Here is a 20,802-nt window from a genome sequence, read left to right on the forward strand (position 1 = left end):
AATAATATATAATTTTCCTAGGATTGAGTCGGTTAATTGGTCGTCATTCGTTTAATTTTATACTATTCGGTAAATTTTAATTGTTATAATACAAAAAAATAAAAACTCATAGTTAATAATAAATTATTTGGAATAATGTACAATTTCCTTTTAAAAATATTATTTTTTGCCAACTTTTTTCTCTTTTTTTAAATTTAATAAAAATAATTAGCACATTTCTGGTTTAATTGCGTATGTCAGTTGATAGGACAATTAAATAGCTTTAAAATAAAAATAAAATTACGTCAAAATGTTGAAAAGTTTTGAAGATACATAAACAAATGCGTGATACGCATGGTTTTGATAAAAAGAAGTTAATTGCTCATAACCCAAAAAAATAAAAAGTTAGATTCAATCTTTAAAGGGTATTTCTTCATCATTTTTGGTATACTTTCATATGACATTGGCCGGTCACTTCACCCTGGAACACATTGTATATTATTAATATTTTTTTTTTTCGTACAAGGGCCTCAATTAAAACACATTAGGTATATAGGCACATAGCAATAAATAATGAATAATGTATTTATGTATCACTTTATATATAAATTATAATTTACAAGCTTTTTTCCTTGCTAAATAATCATCGATTTTTTTAGGTGATTTATTTAGTGTTACATAGCCTATAACGAAAAAGTTAATGAACAAATTAGAGGCCCCTAAATAAATTCTAATTTTCGAGGCTCGGGGGCCATGCCCCCCTGTCCCCCTTAATCCGGGCTTGACAATTGGAGAGTAATATTACTAATATATTCTAATGTTGAAACTTCAAAAGCTATATTTCAATTATCTAGTGCCATTAGCGCTTCGAATTTTGGGAAATAAATAGTACTGTAATTGAAATTGTATAAACTTCTTGTTAGGTTATTGGTTAGGTTAGATTATATACGAAAATGTATATTATATATATATCATATACGAAAATGTACAACCAATCCCCACCCCCAAAAAAAAAAAAATATTTTTTTGTGTACGTGCCTGTATGATACTTGATGGTATAAGAACATTATCTGTGTTTGTATTTGGGTTTTTTACGATAGTCCAATTTTTGGCAAGGTTTGCGTATATAATACCTATAGCGTAAATTAAAAATGCTAATAACTCACTTAAAAATTGAACCATCGTAAAAAACTCATATTACTTTATTATAATATGTCTTGTATGTATCGTGTATTATTATTATTATTATTATTATAATAGCCAAAGGAATACAATACCGGCTGGCCAGACTGCACTCCATAAAATTGAGAATTTTTTTATCATTATTCTTATTTATTGTTGAGCCAGAAGGACCACACATTATATTTTTATATTAATATCAAGGCTATTCACGCCTATAACTATATTAGCTGTCACAGTGTCACTACATATTTGTATTATGTTGGACCAGAAGGGCCATATTATAATATTATAATTTTATTCTGTTTGGACATAAGGGGCCCGTGCATTTATAATTATTATAATTTATACCTTTGTGTCGCTGTGAATTTTTTTTATATTTTGTATCGTTAATTAGTGTTTATATTGTCTATTATATAACGATTCACCTACCAGAAACTGTGTTACCATTTTCTTATTAGTTTTAATTGTTAAGACACCCACCCACACGCATGCACAGTACAACATAAATACGCAACGCGCGCTACGTAGCTCGACAGTATTTGGCCATCAATCGCGTCAACTGCTGTTCGGACCACTACACACCCAGGCTATCTAGCTATATAATAGTCCTCTATATTTTAAAGACTTAGGTGTTAGCGGGGTGCAAAAATAAGTCGGTGTCCCGGCTCGTGTATTACTACTGTACGCTTCCGGCCCTTACAGATTTATTAAGTTTAAACGTTTCAACATATCTATTGGGTGTTATTACGGTTTTGATAAAATTTTTACATTAAAATATTAAATGTATATATATCTACTCATGTTTTAACTTTATTTTTTATATTTTATGTTATACAAATAGTATTATTGATCTATGGGCAGTGGCAATATAATATAAACACAGGATTGATTAATATAAATACATATAATTAATAAAATAAATTTAATAGGTTTTGTGTGTAGTAATTGAATCATTGTTTTTTTGGAAAAAAAAAACATTTCTATACCTTTAGGATATTTTACATATTTTTAGGTGAGCAACAATAAATGGCCGGGTATCCGAGATTTCATACTTAAAATAAAAATTATAACTACGAAGATTATTTATAAAATGTCCAATAAATTAAAATTTGTTCAAAATGTAAAATTATGGATATTTGGAACTGTCTTGAAATTTGTTTATTTTAATCGATATTGACTCAAGATAATAATATAAAGTATCAACATCCTTTAAGTATTTTTTCAAGTACAATTTTATAATTTTTCAACGATTGCAAAACCTAAGTATAATAAATATTTGTTGTAAAATATAAAATAAACTTAATAATGTCATTTTTTTTGTTATTACTGATAGAATGTATTACTGAGGCGTATAAATTGATTTCAGCATGGTAAAATATAACTAAATAAAATATTTGACAAAATATATAATCGTTTGAAATTTGAATATAATAACTCAGTATTTTAATAATTATTATTTATTTGATTTTTACGATTCTCAATTATTTTATTTAAGAATAGTATTAATGCGTTTTTAATTATATGTCAATAGTTTGGTAATAGTTTTGAACCCTTTTGATAAAACCCTTTTTTATTAAAGAAATTTACCGATCACTATTTTTATATTCTTATAGTGTAGCAACGAGTGTCTAAATTGATCTTACAATGAGGTGTGTGTGTTTCTTAATCAATTTTTTTACCATTTTGAACGGAAAAAATGCTTTAATTTATGAGAATTACGATTATTATTTACAATTGTTTTGAATTATTTAAATTAATTTTAAGCAATTTTATAATTTAAGTTTTAACTTAGTATATTATATAAATAGTATTATACCATGGAGGCACGAACCTATATTGTATTATGTTAATTGTTAATACAAACTACCTATAGTAATGTTCTATAATATAACAAGGTGCACTTGACACCTAGAGAGGTACAGCAGTTTTATTTTTTTTTCTTAACATTAATTTTCGTATAAAATATTTAATTTTGTTATTATTATATAATTTTCTCATTGTTATGATAGGTACCTTAGCACAGAAATCATTTTAATTTGCATGATATTATACACGCAATTATATTATATTGTATTTAATATAAACAACCACATAAGCGAATTAATGGCATCAATACATGAAATTCAACAAGCTGCAAATAATCGTTTTCGTAGTAGTATGAAGGGTCTATTTTGTGTGAAACTCTGAGTATGAACAGTGAACATACACATAAATACATAAATTATATTAATTGCATCTCTAAATTTTGGAAATTTTGTTATTACTCCTTGTAACGTACATAGTATAGGTAATAGTTAACAGTAAATAGAACAGTATAGGTATTTATAATGGTTGTATATTGTACATCCTCGTGGACTGTTTATTTGTAGTTGGGATGGAAAACTTTTTTCATTGTTGTTTAACGTTTTTAAAAACGTTATTTTTCTATATTGTTTCCAAATAACGTTTTTGATAATTTTGTTTTTGGTTTCTTTTATATATATTATAATATACGATTATTTTATACATTTATATAAGTTATACCTAACACGCAAAGTCGCAAACGGTAAATCTAATCGGTACGTACGCGATAAATTTAATCACAAAAAAATGCCCAGAATAATCTAATAACTAATAAGCACTTTTGATGAATTTTAAATAGGTTAGTTGTTTTAATGTGTTTCTATTGTACATGGAAATACATTTTATAGAAATTTATATTTGTATCCAAATATTTAACAAATATGACAGGGTTCTTTACTTCTTTAAAATAAAATATATTAAGGTGCTAGTGTAGACAACGCCCAAGTAAGCAGCGGAACATGTTTTTAAAATGTTTGTTAAAAAAATATTCATTGAATAATATTGGTAATAAATTTAAAATGTTCCTACTTTACCAACTAAATATTTTATCGCTTATTATTTTTAAACGAGAAATGCAATTTTTAACAGACGTCCTTCATAATGGGATGGAACACCTACATAATAAGTAAACTTGCAGTGAGAAACGCTCAGAATAGTTTTTTCAAATGCAATGATTTATAAATAATTATAGGTAACACCGTAACATTGACTACCTACCTATTTCGCGTTGTATAAATTAACAGTTTTTTGACATCATAAATATTTTTAATAAAGTTATTTAATTATATATTTAACTGGTCGTATGAAACAAGACACCGCTTAAAATGTATGGTTTTCTGGTGGTGACGATTTATTTATTTAATATACGATTAAAAATATATTCAATGTTGTCTTTTGTATTTGTACATATTTTACATATATACAATTAATATTCTATACGTATTTTATACTATAATTTTAAACACATCCGTTCAGTTGTAAATTGTAATATCTAATATTATGTTGCACCTAGGTAATATAATATATTTTTATGATAATTGTCATTTTTTAAATTGTCTAAAAACATATAGTTTCACGACTACTCGCCACCGGGCCTCCATAGCTCAGTGGTTAGAGCACTGGTCTTGTAAACCAGGGGTCGAGAGTTCAATTCTCTCTGGAGGCATCCTACTTTTTGCATTTTTTTTACTTACATTTAATTTTATAGTTTATTATATTATTATAGTGTATAATAATATTATTTATTATAATTTAAAAATTCATATTATTTTACTAGTTTCATGTAAAACTATTATTATATTTTGATATACATAACAGTTTAAAGCATTCACAAAATTAACATAATATTTAAATTAAAATAGCTAGATATTGCATTTAAAATCGATTTTAGAAATAAAACTTATTAGAAAAATTCTTTTCCTAGGTGGAAATATTAGGATTCTGGTGGTATTTCCATTTAAACTAGGTATTCTATTGAAAATAAATTATCCCAATTTGAAGCTACAGAAAAAATAAATTTACAAACAATTTATGTTAATATAAAAAATACCACATATTGACATAGGTATTGCTTATTTTATTTGCTATCTTTGCTTTTTTTTATCTTGATATTATACATTAGTACTATTTAGTTATCATCATCGGTCACAATAATTTAATAATTATTACTATATATTTTGTTTGTTACATTCGATACCAGTGGTGCTATTAGAATAACAGTTTTATAAATAATTAAAAATATAATAGGATAATAAGTAGATAAGTAGATAAGTAGATTATTTAAGACTAAATTTATTTTCTTTCCTAATTAGTTTAGGACTTTTTATAATATTAAAATAGTTCATACCGAACCACATATTTTTGTTTGTCAAATTCTCTTTAAAATTTATCAAAATTAAAGATTGAATTTTTTTTTTTTGGTTTGGAAGGTGTCCAGACACCGTGGACACCCCCCAAAATACGCCACTGCTGTAGATGATTATTAATGATAAACCATGACATTTGAACATTACATCATTTTTGTTTTTGAAAATTCCATTATTTTTTAGACAAACAAATCACGTACAGTTTGAGTAACTATCACAATTATTTATATTTATATTTATACTTGTACTTTAAAAATAATAACGCCGGTTTTTTAAAATATTAATGTTCTTTAAGCAAAATAATAAATGCTACTTAATTAAAATAAACACAGTCACATCGTTTATACAAATTAGGTCAGATATTCAAAACAAACGTTAAAGAACTACTATTTTTATAATTTATTAACAAAACTGGTATTACCACCAAAAACGGCTTTTGTTAAATATATAATTATTAATTAATTGTTACCAAACATTTGTAAAACATTAAAAATTAATATCCATACAATATTTCTCAGATAATGATAATATACTTTAAATCTAATCATACTTGCTTTTTGTGTTATGATGTCCTTTGACTTACAAAACTCGATTGAACGTCAGAGTTTTTGTTATATATTTATACGAGATTTATTAATCTTAAGTTACCTTTTCTTTGATTTCTCAACTGAGCATTATATAAGACCAAAATGTTTTGTATAAAATTAATTCACAGAATAGGTATTAAAAACCATTGTTAACGTCCCTATTGTTATTTGTTAATGAAATATTATTGAATCAATAAGCAATTTGAAAATATACAATATACGTCTATACCTATTGGCTTTTATAATTTATAAGTAGTACCGTTGATCATAAATATTATATTTATCAAAGGGTATAGGTACCTAGTTTGATTCATGTGTCATGTCATATTTGATTTTCTTATAAGTCTTTAAAGATTATATGACTGATATGATAGGACTTACGACCAATATGACCTTACTTTAGTATTTTATTATGAGTATATTTCCATGTATTTTTTTTAAAGCTTATACATTATTTATAACATATTTACGGATGTTTAGGTATTCATAATAATTTCGGACCTTATTACTACCAAATAATATTTTTAAATCATGATTTAGCTTATTAACATTACCGATTTGCATTGCTACCTCAAAAATATTAATTATAATTTATAATATTATATTAAATCGATTGAGAAACAAATTTATAATAATTAATCAGTAAATCCAACTATTATAAGTTATTAACTACAATTGAAAATGATAGGAGCCCAAAAATTTGATATTATTTTTTGAAAAGTTTACATTTAGTATAATATTAAAAGTGGCAAAAAATGACAGAATGATGGAGTGTAAAAAAAAACAGTAAATAATAATAAACCTTTAAGGATTGTGAATCTACGTGATATTGACTCGATAATAAAATAAGCAAAAATGATTAATATATTTATCAGCACCCACAATATTATCCATTCCACATTATGATGATGCTGTACATAAATCACATGCACAAGCCATGTTTGAAATCCGTCCGTAATAATATTACTATTATAATATCATGTTATTTCAAGTCTCAGCGTATATAAGAAAATGTGTTCATGCCTACCACCGTATAGTATCGTGGCTGGTTGGAAATAATATCATAATATAATATATTATTTCACTATATTTATTCAGTAAGTGACCTCCCTTTTTCCGTTTTGGTCTACCGGAATCGATAATTTGTTATCTTCTGCGCCCGTGACAACCAGCTCCGTGTATATGTATACACCTGCAGCAAACCACCCGTCGAGGCAGTGGTCAGAAACCACCCCTTGGCCGATTTGTATAAAGAGATGGCACTTATCTATGTTCGACGGGACAGCTGGGCGGGAACACGAGTCCCACATTTAACGAATGATCCATCGAATGGATTATTTTGTTCTTTGATCGCTTAAGAAGTCACCGGCGAGTTATTTATTGATATAGTATATTATATTATATAAAGTTCGTTAGCCAGAGACGACTTTTGGTTGTAGCAGTGAACCTCATGCACATTGTACAGCATGTATATACGTATAATATACGTAGTTTCTGTACACAGTGTTAATGGAAATTTAATAATAGAAAGGTCACATAATACAGACGGGTACAACAAACATATAATGGACACGGAAAAAAAAAGAAAAGTAAGTTATCCCTTTATTATTTTATACATAAAAATGACCATGATACACTATGAAATCGTTCACTATTATTTTATATCCTTTTTATTTACTGTACACATTGTTAAGTGAAAATAATCTTTTTACATAAAAAAAAATTACCTTAAACCGTTATTAAATAAATAATTAAATATCAGTTTTAATCCTACAGTATTAAATATTATATTTGTTTTTTTTTTAATTGAGATATAATAAAATTAATAAAAAGTAAATCATAAAATTATTAAAAAAAAAATGTATAACAAAATGAAAAAAATGAAATGCCTCCAGAGAGAATTGAACTCTCGACCCCTGGTTTACAAGACCAGTGCTCTAACCACTGAGCTATGGAGGCCATATATCTGAAATCGGCTAAATGTTGGGCATTTGCACACAGTGTTGGCCATTTTTCTAGATTGCACGACTTGTTCGAAGCTAATATTATTCTAAAATAATGCAAAAAGTTATGTTTCCCGGAGGAACTGAACTGATGGCTTCCGCTGGATTTGTTAAACAACTGGTAAATTTTAAGTCATTTTTTTTTTTAACAACACGTTTTCAATTAATATAAAGTAATTGAAAATATGTAGGTGCATATAGACTTTATAAATTATTTGTTAAACAGAAAAATTCATTAAGTGATTAGAAAAAAAGGGACATAATATCAAAATGTAATTTAATATACCTAATTAACAATCTAATGATATTCATAATTTTAAATTTATGAGTTATAAATATATAATATATGGCGTTTCTGAAAAATTATTATATTAGTATTTGATATAATATACATAATATATAAAAACTAAATATATTTATCGTAAATTTGTTTTTTAAATATATCATATAAAATAATTTATTAGATTAAATTAAATTAAAAATTAATGTTTATAAATAATTAATTACCATCAATCATTACGAATAAAAATATTACGGAGCGTTTATCAAAAATAGCGTCCATTAATAATATTGTGTACATATTATGTATCTATTCATCAAGTATTATTATACCAGACTGTACTAGACAAATGTATTTAAATCGTAATTTCAAATATGTACTTACATAAAAAAAAAAAATAATTTAATCAGCAAACGGTTTAATTGTGTTGTCAGCCCTGTTCAAGCTTCAAAATATATTTTTTTTTTTATATTTAAAAGAAATTTACAATCTGTACTCAACGGCACAATGAAACAATGACTTCTAAATATAAAACATAATTCTGACATTGTAATAAAATAATTGAAACAACTTTTGTTCAAATCAACTATTTTATTTTCGTATATTATAAACTTTTTTTGGTGAGCAATTGAGTTGCGTTTTTTTTACAGGTAAAAACATGTGCGCAATAATTCTGCATCTCCTAATCTATAGTTTTATTGGGTCATGAGCCAAAATGTTGTAATAAAAGTTTTAAAAAAAAATTACCATGCCAGTGATCTTTAAACATTTGTTTTGGTCTAATTTGGGAGGGGTGGGTGAGATTTGTTAAGAATATTTATAAACACTAAGTTTTTAAGAACATTTTAATACGTATTATCTTTATTTTAATACATTTTCAACTATACTTTCCCATTCCCCATCCACTACATAACATATTTTATGTGATCTTTGTTAACCTTTTCATTGGATTATATTTTATAAATATCAGATAGGTAAATAATTGTTAGTTTTAATGAAGCCGCGCTAGATTTATCCATCTCGCCTCGATATAATTGCATCCATCGTAGAAAAATAAACTTTCACGACTTTAGGTTACCGCGAATACCTACAAAGTATGTAACGAGTATTTTTTTCAAGTACCTACCCACAAAATTTTTCTAGAAGTGAATTTAAACTTTAAACATTTTTATTTTGTTACATTATTGTTTAGAAATAAATAAATAATAAAGTTTTTTTCAACGTTATTTTTCATTAAACTTTAAATTTAACAGTAAATTAAAAATATTTTCGAATGATGCCGTTAAAATGTTTCAAACGTGCCTCCGACACGTATCATAGATTAGTCAATCTTGATATACCTATATACCAAATGTGTATGGGCCCGACAATATTAAAATAAACATAATAAGAATAGAAAAAAAATCGTTTAAGTAATAAAAACCAATGAATAAATAAATCAATTTTAATCTGCTAATAGCTTAATAACAATACACTTATAAAACAGAAAATGGGTGGGAGAAGTGCAAAGCATCACTTGTGCTCGTCCTTTTAAAGCTCCTAAACGATACAGCCATTTATAAGTATACCAACAAAATATTATAATTTAAAAACAATATTTTTAAAGCTTGTCATATTGTAGGAATGCAAAAGTAATTGTATTTTGAAATAAAATAAGTCTTTTTACTACCTACATAGTTTCAAGAAAATCTCAAACCTTATAAATAGCATACGAATATTTCGAAATGCTTTTACTCGTTCGTCTTCATACATCCAATAATAGATAATAATGTACCTGTAAAACAATTGGAGTTCATGCAAAATAAAAGTTGTTGAGATATTGTGACCAAAATCAGCTTTAACACATACCTACATTGAAATGCCAAAATGGTTATCAATGAAAGGAAAACGTCTTAGGAGCAGTATTACTTGCAAATACTTTATATACTTATATATTATATATACCTATAATATTGCTTATACAGTTTGGGTGAAAAAGACTTATTTTTACGGCACAATTTCACAGTGTACAGCATTTTCATATACCCACTCGGATAACGATGAGTACCTACCGCTATAATCTTAATTTTTCTTCTACTTTTTTGAACTTTTTCGTTATAGGGACGCTTAAGTTAGGAAAATTAAATCATTGTTGTGGTTCGTTTTTTTAGATGCTGGATACTTTGGTGTGTAAAAACTAGTGTTTCGAGAAAGCTTCTCTCAGATGACAATCAAACAATGAGAATTATATTGTCAGAATAACTAATTCATACTCCAAAAAGATTTGAACAAATTTATTTGACTGAAAAAATAATTTGTCTAGAAAATATGCTTTTAACCAATATTGACATTTTTATATTATGTTTCAATGATTTAAACATAAAAAAATATTTAAAATACTAAGACAACATTTTAACAGTATTTTAATTTTATTGATTTCCGGAAGAACTAATCATATTTCTTAAAATAATTTAAAAAAATATTTTATCTTTATGAATGTTCTAATTTTAGATTTAGCGTTATTCATATAAAGTTGTAAAGTAACTAGTAACTAGCAAGCTTTAAGAATCGACTATCAAAATGCTAACACAATTAAATGTGCGCGTGGACATAGGAATAAGGTAGCTGAGAAAGCTTTGCATGTTTAACATCAGCTCTTTGAAAATATAGTTTCAAAACAGTTTAGTAAGTACTTACATATTATAATTTAAAAATAAATATTTTTCTGAGCTATTTTCTTTAAGCGTTGTAGGCTATAGCATATTTTCAACATTTTATAACGCTTATAGATCTTGAGTTATTGCCATATTTTGTATTTAATTAATTACCCAAGTAATAATTACAGCGTATAGCAAAATTAAAGTGCAAAACAATTAGTTTTAGTTCGTAGTATTTTAAGCTCATCTATATTATCTAATAAAAAGCAATGTTTGATTGTGGTTTTCAACAAAATCTATCTCAGTCATGATTCTGAAATATGGTTCACAGGTAATTCTATACTTCGAAGACTAGCTTTTAAATGTTGTTTTTTTAAAGAGGTTCTGAAAGAGGTAATTTGTAGATTTACGATGTTTTTGTATATAAATGGTTTAGATTAGTTACAGATTATAATAGTAATAGAAGAAATTAGTATTTTTTTAAATAATATAAATGGCTGCTACTGGTTACATAGATTAAATTGTTCTTATATGTTTGAAAAAAATGTTAATAATTTTAATCTATATTTGATATTTGATTCCTATATTTTTTACCCACGCTGTAATTGGTAAAATCATAAATACATATTTGTTTGTTTTTGCTAGCAATTGGTTATCAGTAAGAATAAAGAAATACTCTCCGCTGACTTAAAATTAAAACTTTTATTTTTATATTTTTTTTAAGTAATGAACAAAGTTTGAATCATATAATAGTTGGTATTTTTACGGGCAACAAAGATCACGGGATTAACTAATTTATTATGATTGGATACCATTTAATTAGAACCCTTCAACGATTATAAAATATAAATACATTATGCATATTAAATAATATATAATTGTATACCTATACAATACCAATAATATTTTATACAGCTATTAGTCATGTTTTTTGTTTTGTTAAGTGCTTTCCCAAGTATTGTAAAAGCCTTTGAGCCATATTTATGCACGGTACCTACATTCTGCTTAATACATATGGAACTGTTTAAATAAAAACTATGACTTTTCTATTCCAGTATTTCTTATATTTTCTTTATGCCAAAACATTTTTGGTTCTTACATCATTTTCTTTGAACCGGGGCTTAAATCAAAAATAATAATATCGTTTACCGTAATATGTATATTAAACGTTTTGATCGAATGACTGTTTAACATTATATAGAATTTAAACGTTATTCAATTTATACGTTTAAACGTTATAAACATTTAAACGTTATTCAACTTAAGCGTTTAAACGTTTTAAAAATTTAAACGTTATGAAGCGTTTAGCGTTATCTCATGAATATAGCTTGTTTTCCACACAAAACAGAGTGATTGAAAAATATAATATTACAAAAATAACCATAATATATATTTTACTGATAGTTATAATTTTATAAATATGTTTTTTTCAGGCAATTATATGTTTCAAATTGAAACTTTCAATCGTTTATCGTTTACCGATATGTTATCCGTTACCGATTTAAATCGTTTTTTGATATGTTTAACGTTATAATCATAACTTTATAAAAACGTTTTGAAGCCCTGCTTTGAACAGTATTTGTTTTCTGAGAATGATATCCTAATTGACAATGTGGAATGTGGAATGTGGAATTTATCCATTCATATTTACACTCTGTTTCATTATTATATAAACTTTTGATCTATTCAACAATAAGAAAACGCATGAAAAAAATCCTCACCTGGATTTACAAGAACATGGATGAAAAACGCGTAAAGACGCAATTAATAACCTCTTACATTGACTAGCCGATGACAATGTGTTTAATGGGATTTCAACAAAATTGAAAAGTTTTTGGATAAACATGAGTTAGGTGTATATTAGTCGTGTTGTATAGACGCTTGTAGTATTAGTTTTTCAATACAACATATTGTATTGTCTACACTTCATATTATTGTAGCGTATCGATTCATTTTATACGAATTACGTACGATGATAATATGTCAATAGTAGCTATACACTATATACGTATATAATGTTAGTTGAGTGGTTTTAGTCATCGACAACAATGATATTATGGCTTACGTTTTCGCAACGAGCTGTGTTATAATATTTATATGTCATCATTATTCTTACATTTTCATAGATGAAAAGATAACACATTTTATCGAATCCGTTCCGAGTGTTTTCATCGGCGGCGGTGACTGGTGAGCGCATAGTAATATACTGTCGTCGTAACACGCACGGCGCACGCCCACGCTTCGCAGTAGGTAGGTAACAATAATAATAATAATAATAATAAACGTTGAACCGATTCGTAAAATAAATAAACAACATTATAACGGTAATCCAAATGGTTTTCCCTCGAGTGATGTTGCGTATGCGTTCGATGTATATCCCACTCGCATGTATATAATATTTAGATACATAAACGTAATTTGCCGAATAACAATCATATTCATTCGACCCCGTTATAAACCTCAAGCTTTCGGCGTTGCTGTAGCACCAGGGTGTATTACGAGGGGAGGCAACCACGTACTATGCTACGGGAACAAACACGGATACCGTTGAAACGAGACACGCGTATATATTAATGTAATGCGAATTTGTGTGTGTGTGTGTGTGTGTGTGTGTGTGTGTGTGTGTGAGAGTGGTGTGTTCTTGCCATTTTCTGAAACAATATTTGAGGAACAATTATTATTTTACCCTCCCATATACTTCCATAACACGAAAGTTATAATGTACCTAGTGCAAAACGGTCAGCACTCGGTGTAATAATACTGTATTATTGTAATATTAATATAATATTAATAAATCATAGAGTAGTTTTTGACTTTTGTTGTTTATAGAAATGTATGTGTATACCTAAGTATACGTGAAAAGAATCGCAGTCTTACGCAGTGGCATATATTATTATGACGGCGGGGGAGGATGCATGGATCGCCTTAACGTCGCGCGTCGTCCCCTATACGGGAGTCGGAACGAGTGTCTCAACGCAGCAACATTTTTGGCTACGTTATCACTTGATAAGTATATAAAATGTATACCATAACTTCAAAACTAAAAATACATTAGATAGGCACACTCATTAAAAAGTTGCATCAAACCAAAACCAATGAAAGGAAAAAAAATAGATTAATTTGTCCCAAAAGCGAATGTAAAGATGACTTTGGAAAATACATTAATTTTATGAAAAAGTGAAAGAAATGGAGTTTTTAACCATCTCAGGTAATAATTGTGAAAATTATTTCTTTATTATTTACGATTTACAAATAATAATCATTAATTATTTTCATCACATAATTTGAGACATGGAAAAGAAAAGTAGAAAAAACAGTTTTTCATAGTATAGTTTGTTTTTGATAGAGCAATATCTAAATAGTGTGATGGATGTAGAAGACAATAATATTATTTTCATCGATATAATATTATATTATAATTAGGTATAGTAGTAAGAGATGAAATGATGAAACATTGTAAAAGACGAGAGAAACTATAAATTGGAAGTAATAAAAAAGACGGAGCTTGTCGATCAAAAATAAAAGTTACATATTTAGAACATAAAGAGACCCAGACAGCAATTTTTTGTTTAATAATATTATTATAACATTATAATAACGAATAATATTAGTATAACATTATTTTAATACTATTATAATATTATCATTACAAAATGCTGTCTGGGGACAGATCACGTGAAATTTTTGGAAAATTATTATGGCCATGAGCGTGAAATTAGAAAAATTAGCCTTAATGAAGAAACCAGAACAAAAATTGCTGGATTTTCATTAAATATTAAATGAACGAGTTACAACTTACATTTGCATGAAATATGTAGATATTGAGTAAATTTGTGACGCAGTTATGCACTCATAAATGGAGGAGAAAAAAATAAAATTTACTCCAGTATTGGAGATATCAACGTTACAAAAAAAAAAAAATTGATCTCAAAAGCTTCCGTATCTAAATTAAACTAATGCAATAATATCTGGGTTTGAAGATGTTAATAGTGAGAGTGTTCACGGTGCATTTAATCATTCATATTATACATACAATATAAAACCTAATAAACAATACTAAATAGTAAATAGTAAATACTACCTAGTTAATACGTAATTTATGACTTGATAAAATTATTGATAAAATGAACTATAAAGTTAAAATATTTACACAGATACCTACATCATATTATGATTATCAAAGTTGTCGCACAGATATTATTATTCAATCTATGACAACAGTTATGGTATACATTTGATATAATTATTAAGTGATAACTCAGACAAAATTTTAGGTGCAATGAGACACCCTTGACTCTTCGTTGAACTAGGAAACCAAAGCCAAGGGCTCCATTTGACTGTGCATTTATTATCTAGCATTAACAATTTATATATACTTACCCACAGATAAATATACATTTTTTTATTTAGATATTTTCATTTTTCTATTAAACATTAATTCAAATATAAAATATCATAATATTTTCAAATGAATAATGCGTTTGAATGCGCGTGAGTGGACGTGCATGCAAATTATATATAATTATATTATTTAGTACCTATTTACTTCCCTAGATTTATATATAATTATATTTTAATTGGACCAGTGATGCCCAACCTTTTTTCTTGGGCGGGCCACAATTATAGTAAAATGTTGCGATTGTGCAACATACCAAACGACCAAACTAATAATAACCTAACCGTCCTAACCTATATAATGATAAATAAGGAGATTTAAATATCTTGGAAACAAATGCATTTTTATATATTATAAATCAACTAAAAATTGGCCATTGTTTGGGCATCACTAAGTTAGACCATACAATCAATATTTAATCCCTGTAATATATAAACACAAAACACCATAAAAAACAAAAAATAACGATTAACATCTTTCATCAATAAGCTGCAATCGTATTTAAATTGCCGGCAATTACAAAAACATAATACCTTGTAAATTATAATATTTATTTTCAGAGAGAATAAATAATAAATATTATTCGAGAATATAGAACCAAAATGAATCTAACTAAATGAAATGTAATAGTGCACTATTCAAAATAAGAAACAACTGAAGAGTAACTTATGTTAATTTAGTTTGACGGTTATAACAGCTTATCTTAAACGACAATATAATTATATACTTATTTCCTTATGTATTTAGATGTGATAAATATGGAGTACTGAAGTAGCTTATATCTAAATACATTATCATATTCTATATATTCCACATGATTTGAGTATACCAGGTTAAATCGATTTCAAACAAGTTCGATCGCGAACTTGATTATAACGGCATCTGTGTAAATATAATATAAACTAATCGTGTAGGTAATTTTTCGGGCAAAACACATTTTCGACTAAAAGTTTTTACGGTACTCGTCCCTCGTTGAAACTCTTAATTAAACTTATCGAACGAAACAACCTTTCATTCCATTCATTTCAAACGTAAGTTAATTTCCTTAACATTTCAACCACTATCGAATCGACTGTAAAGATCTTTAATGGTAAAGTATGTTGGGCAAACATCAATTTGATAATATACGCCACGTACAGTGAAACACAGAAAAATGTATGCCTATGTAAGAAACCAGAGACATACAATATTTCATAAAAGTAATACAACTTAGTTTAACTTTTATTTATTTGATAATAAATTAACAAACGTGCAATAAATTTGAAATTCCTAAATACCATTTAATTTAATATTTAGGATTTTAGTCTTAACCGTCTGTTATTATTTCCTTAAAATAATAAAGGTACGCGGTTATTTTGCAAAATTAAACATATTAATGCATAGTTTTTTGATTTTCTATGTAGAAGCTAAATTAAAAGCGTCTGACTTGGGGAGGTATAAAAGAAATTTAAATAATTTTACAATATGTCATATTATATATTTTAATAATAGTGGGTACCTACCTGTTCGTGAATGTTGTAAATTGTAGTGTTTTCTTAAAATTCTTACGAAGAAACGATATATTTTTTTGATAAATTATTCAAATGTTATTAAGGGAGCTAAAGTTACCATAGTTGTAATACTTCAAATTTAAATTTAAAGATAATCACCTAATTTAAAAAGGTGTAATTTTTCTCAAGGTTGTTAAAATAATCAATATATAATAATAAATTATTTGCCAAAATCGTTAATAGCAATGCCGTTTTAAATGATACTTATTAATAATATTCAATTATGTTTTAAGTTGTCCAAGTCCAAGTTACTTGGTAACTTCATGGTAATCCTTAAGACTCAAAAACGATTTTTATGGCATTACATAGGTACTGTATTTAACAATACATTTTTATTCTAACCACATAAAAATAAATGCTGCAAAGCCCGTTTCAGTCCTATTAGGAGTAGGAATTTTTAAGGTTAGATCCATTATTATAATACCTATATATCCTTTTTTGTGTGGGCTTTCTTATAATCTTATATATTTTTTTTTTTTATTATTTGTAATACATAAAGATACCTATATTTACTAACATTATGTTGATTGCAAGTATACATTTTCGTAGATAAAAATTAATTTGGCAATATTATTCAGCACTAAGAATATTGTTAAAAATAAAATGTGGTAGTTTTTTTATTCACAACATTTTAAATATCGCAGAATTTCATCATATTCAGATCAATTTAAAACTGCACATTGAAAAAAAATCATTTTAACAAATAATAAGTTATAGCCTATATAGCTTAGTAATCACAATTATTACCTATATGTGCATTGTCCAATAATTTAAATATAAAAAATGACTAGTTACTTATAAATAGTTATTATATTTTCCAATATTATTTTCCTGTGATGAAATTGGATCATATTGTGGATTAATATAACATAGGTTGTTGGTACGTTTATAAAGTTTTATATTACCTAACTAGATATTATTTGTTTTTATGAAGAACAATAAACTCAATATACTTTTATAAATCACTTCATTTTTTATGTTCTGGATAATAATCATATATTATTATTTTATATGATTATTTTATATGATTATATTTAAATGCTATTGCCCTAAGATATTATTATATGTAGGTTTTTATACGTTTTGTATGCTACCATTCATATATACATAAAGTGAGTTTAATTTGTTTTTTCTGGTGTTATATTCGTAAATTAATGTCTTTTTCAAAATCAAGGTAAATCTACCTATTTTTTATGCCCAAAAAATTCAGATAATATAAAAATGAAAAAGTCTTGAATCTGGGATGAAAATGCTCTAGCCTGCTATACTACCGTTAAGTATTCTGATTGTAATAGGACGTTTTGTAATAGCAATATAAAAATATAATATAATAGCAGATACTATAGGTATCTATGATAATTTATTATTTTTGTTATAATATATTATAATATTTTAATAAGTAGTATATGTATCGTCATACCTATGCTTCAATCGAAATACGATATTAAAAAAATATTAAATTATATTATATACAATTATTAACTAATTTATTGGTACAGTTAATAATTGTCTGGTATGTAACATTTCGATGGTATCTGCATGGTATATAAGATTTGTACTTATAAAGTCGTTATATTTTGACCAATACGAATAGGTATATATTTAGATTTAAGACTCATTAAAAGGTAGCTCAACTGTGAGCTTCCCTTCACTGCCCCATCATTGTCATCCCTCCCTCCAATTTACTCATTGTACATAACTTGTATAGATTGTAAATTTTCAATAAACGCTATTTAAAGAAAAAAAAAAAAAGGTGTATATTATTAAAATAAAATGTAATTTTCATAATGGTTATGTATCATATTCTAGTTTATGTCAAAAAAGAGTACCGCTTGTCTGAGACTACGGAGCATACTTTTAAACAAAACTGTTTTTTGTCATACAACTTGTTTATAATTAAAATTAAATTAAGTACTATTTTGGCATGAGAAATAAAATTATTAGTAATTACTTCATTCTCAGTTACTTATAATTATTGCATCCGGTTATTATATTTGACTTATAATAATATGATATTTATTATGATATTATTTACCTGGCTTATACATACTCACTTATATCGTATTTAAATTTTATTATGAGATGTACTTTAATAACCTATATTCATGAAGGCCACGAAATCGTATTATTTTTGTGATGCTACAATTTCATTATATTTAATATAATTTAAATTTGCTCCGACGGGAAAATTCTTCCTTCTATGAACAGTGATTTTTATCATCATAGTATGATAAGTATAATAATATTTACTCATGTTTGATAAATATTTAAGAACAGATTGTGTAATAAAAAATAAAAACTATTTATAATAATATAATAATATAAAAAATTATATATATATTTTATATCATAATAATATTATTAACGGAAAAACGGGTCCAACAATGGTGGTATGTGAGGCAGCATGAGAAAAAAGTAAGTCCTGTCAAAACGTGCTCTGGCGTTTTATATACCTACCTTCCTAAGTCAGTTGTTATGGAATCAAGTGTTTTTACAGAGAACAAAAAATATATTTTTCGATTACTAAAGGTCAAAAATAAATAAATACTATAAAGTTCTTCAGTAACTGGCAATCGTCGGAGGGTTAACTCCGTGTACATTCTGGTACCACAATCGGTTATTTGATTTATATTTTAACGAGTGCATATGACATGTGCATTTGAATATTTTATCAGTTTTCTGAACAATATTTGTCTAATGTTTCGTGTTAAATATTAAATTTAAGTACCTACTCTATGGCACACTACTAGTATTTGGGTCATTGCAAATACTTAAGTTAATATCATATATAATTTTAAATATTATATTACATTACAAAATTTGATTAATCAAAGTGTGCATCATATTGTAAAAAAACCTGATATGACATACGGTGACGAACGGGAGAACATTTATCGGGGGATTATTTATTGTTTTTAAATACCTTTGAATCACTATCATATGTAAATTAATGGATAATTATTATTATTTTACAAAATAAAATCTGTTGGATTTGGAAATATGTAAATGTGCAATGCCCAAAATAAAATTATGATTGGCACATTGGGTCTAAACAGCCTCTGGATACGATTCTCGTGTTATGAACACACATCTGCACATCTTTGTATGATATTTCTAAGTTATTTAATCAATTTGAAAGTAACTATAAATATTAACGTATTTAAATCAGGATGGCTTAAAATGTTGTATAGTAAAAAATTTACAATTGTTAAGTTATAACTAAAAATAATTATTTTTATATTAAATAAGAAAATGTGAACAATATAAAAACATCAAGTCTTTACCTATAATTATCAATTAAATAAAAATAAATCTTAAAAAATAACGGCAAGTACCCACCTAGTTATAATAACGAAAATATAACATTATGTTTTATCGATGTAAAAAATGTAAGACTTATTATTATTGGATTTTAAATTATTATGATAAGCGTTAAAGAATATTCTAAATGCTTTATTAAATTGTAAATGTATAACTATGAAAAATGATGAAACTAAAAAATTGTTTTTGGTAAATAATGTACATATTCAATCTAAATGTTTTAATTTTTTTTACTTCTTTTGTACACACTTTAATGCCTAAATAAATAATTTTAGTAAATTTAAAGTGTCTAGGGTCATTATTTATTGAATTTCAATGACATTTTCTCATACAAAAACTAAAATGTTATTCATTTTTGCATTTGTGTGATATTTTGTGGGTATTTTTTTCTTTGCACTTAGGAAAACTAATGATCTCTCTAAAGTACTAAATCGATATAATTTTAAATCGAAAGATGAGTTCTTATGAAACTTTTGGAGCACTTTTTTCATTAGTAAAAATGATGACAGAAAAATAGCTAGGTAAAATAAACCCCAATTCATTGTAAAACCAATACAGGAGAGGGCTACTAAACAGGTAATCCGGATATCAGTTGGGGTCACACTTCCTTTGCCGACCGGAAACTTTACATTATACGTTGTATCAAACTGAATAACATGA

General features: G+C 26.4%; 2 non-coding genes across 2 annotated transcripts; one reads left to right on the forward strand and one right to left on the reverse strand.

Moving 5' to 3' along the window:
* Positions 1-4,596: 4,596 nt before the first annotated feature.
* Positions 4,597-4,669, forward strand: TRNAT-UGU. The gene has a single exon. It is a non-coding gene; the product is annotated as a tRNA-Thr (tRNA).
* A 3,173-nt stretch (positions 4,670-7,842) lies between these two features.
* On the reverse strand, positions 7,843-7,915 carry TRNAT-UGU. Its single transcript has one exon. It is a non-coding gene; the product is annotated as a tRNA-Thr (tRNA).
* Positions 7,916-20,802: the final 12,887 nt, after the last annotated feature.

This window comes from Acyrthosiphon pisum, chromosome A1 (genome assembly GCF_005508785.2).
Source record: "Acyrthosiphon pisum isolate AL4f chromosome A1, pea_aphid_22Mar2018_4r6ur, whole genome shotgun sequence".
NCBI classification, from domain to species: domain Eukaryota; kingdom Metazoa; phylum Arthropoda; class Insecta; order Hemiptera; family Aphididae; genus Acyrthosiphon; species Acyrthosiphon pisum.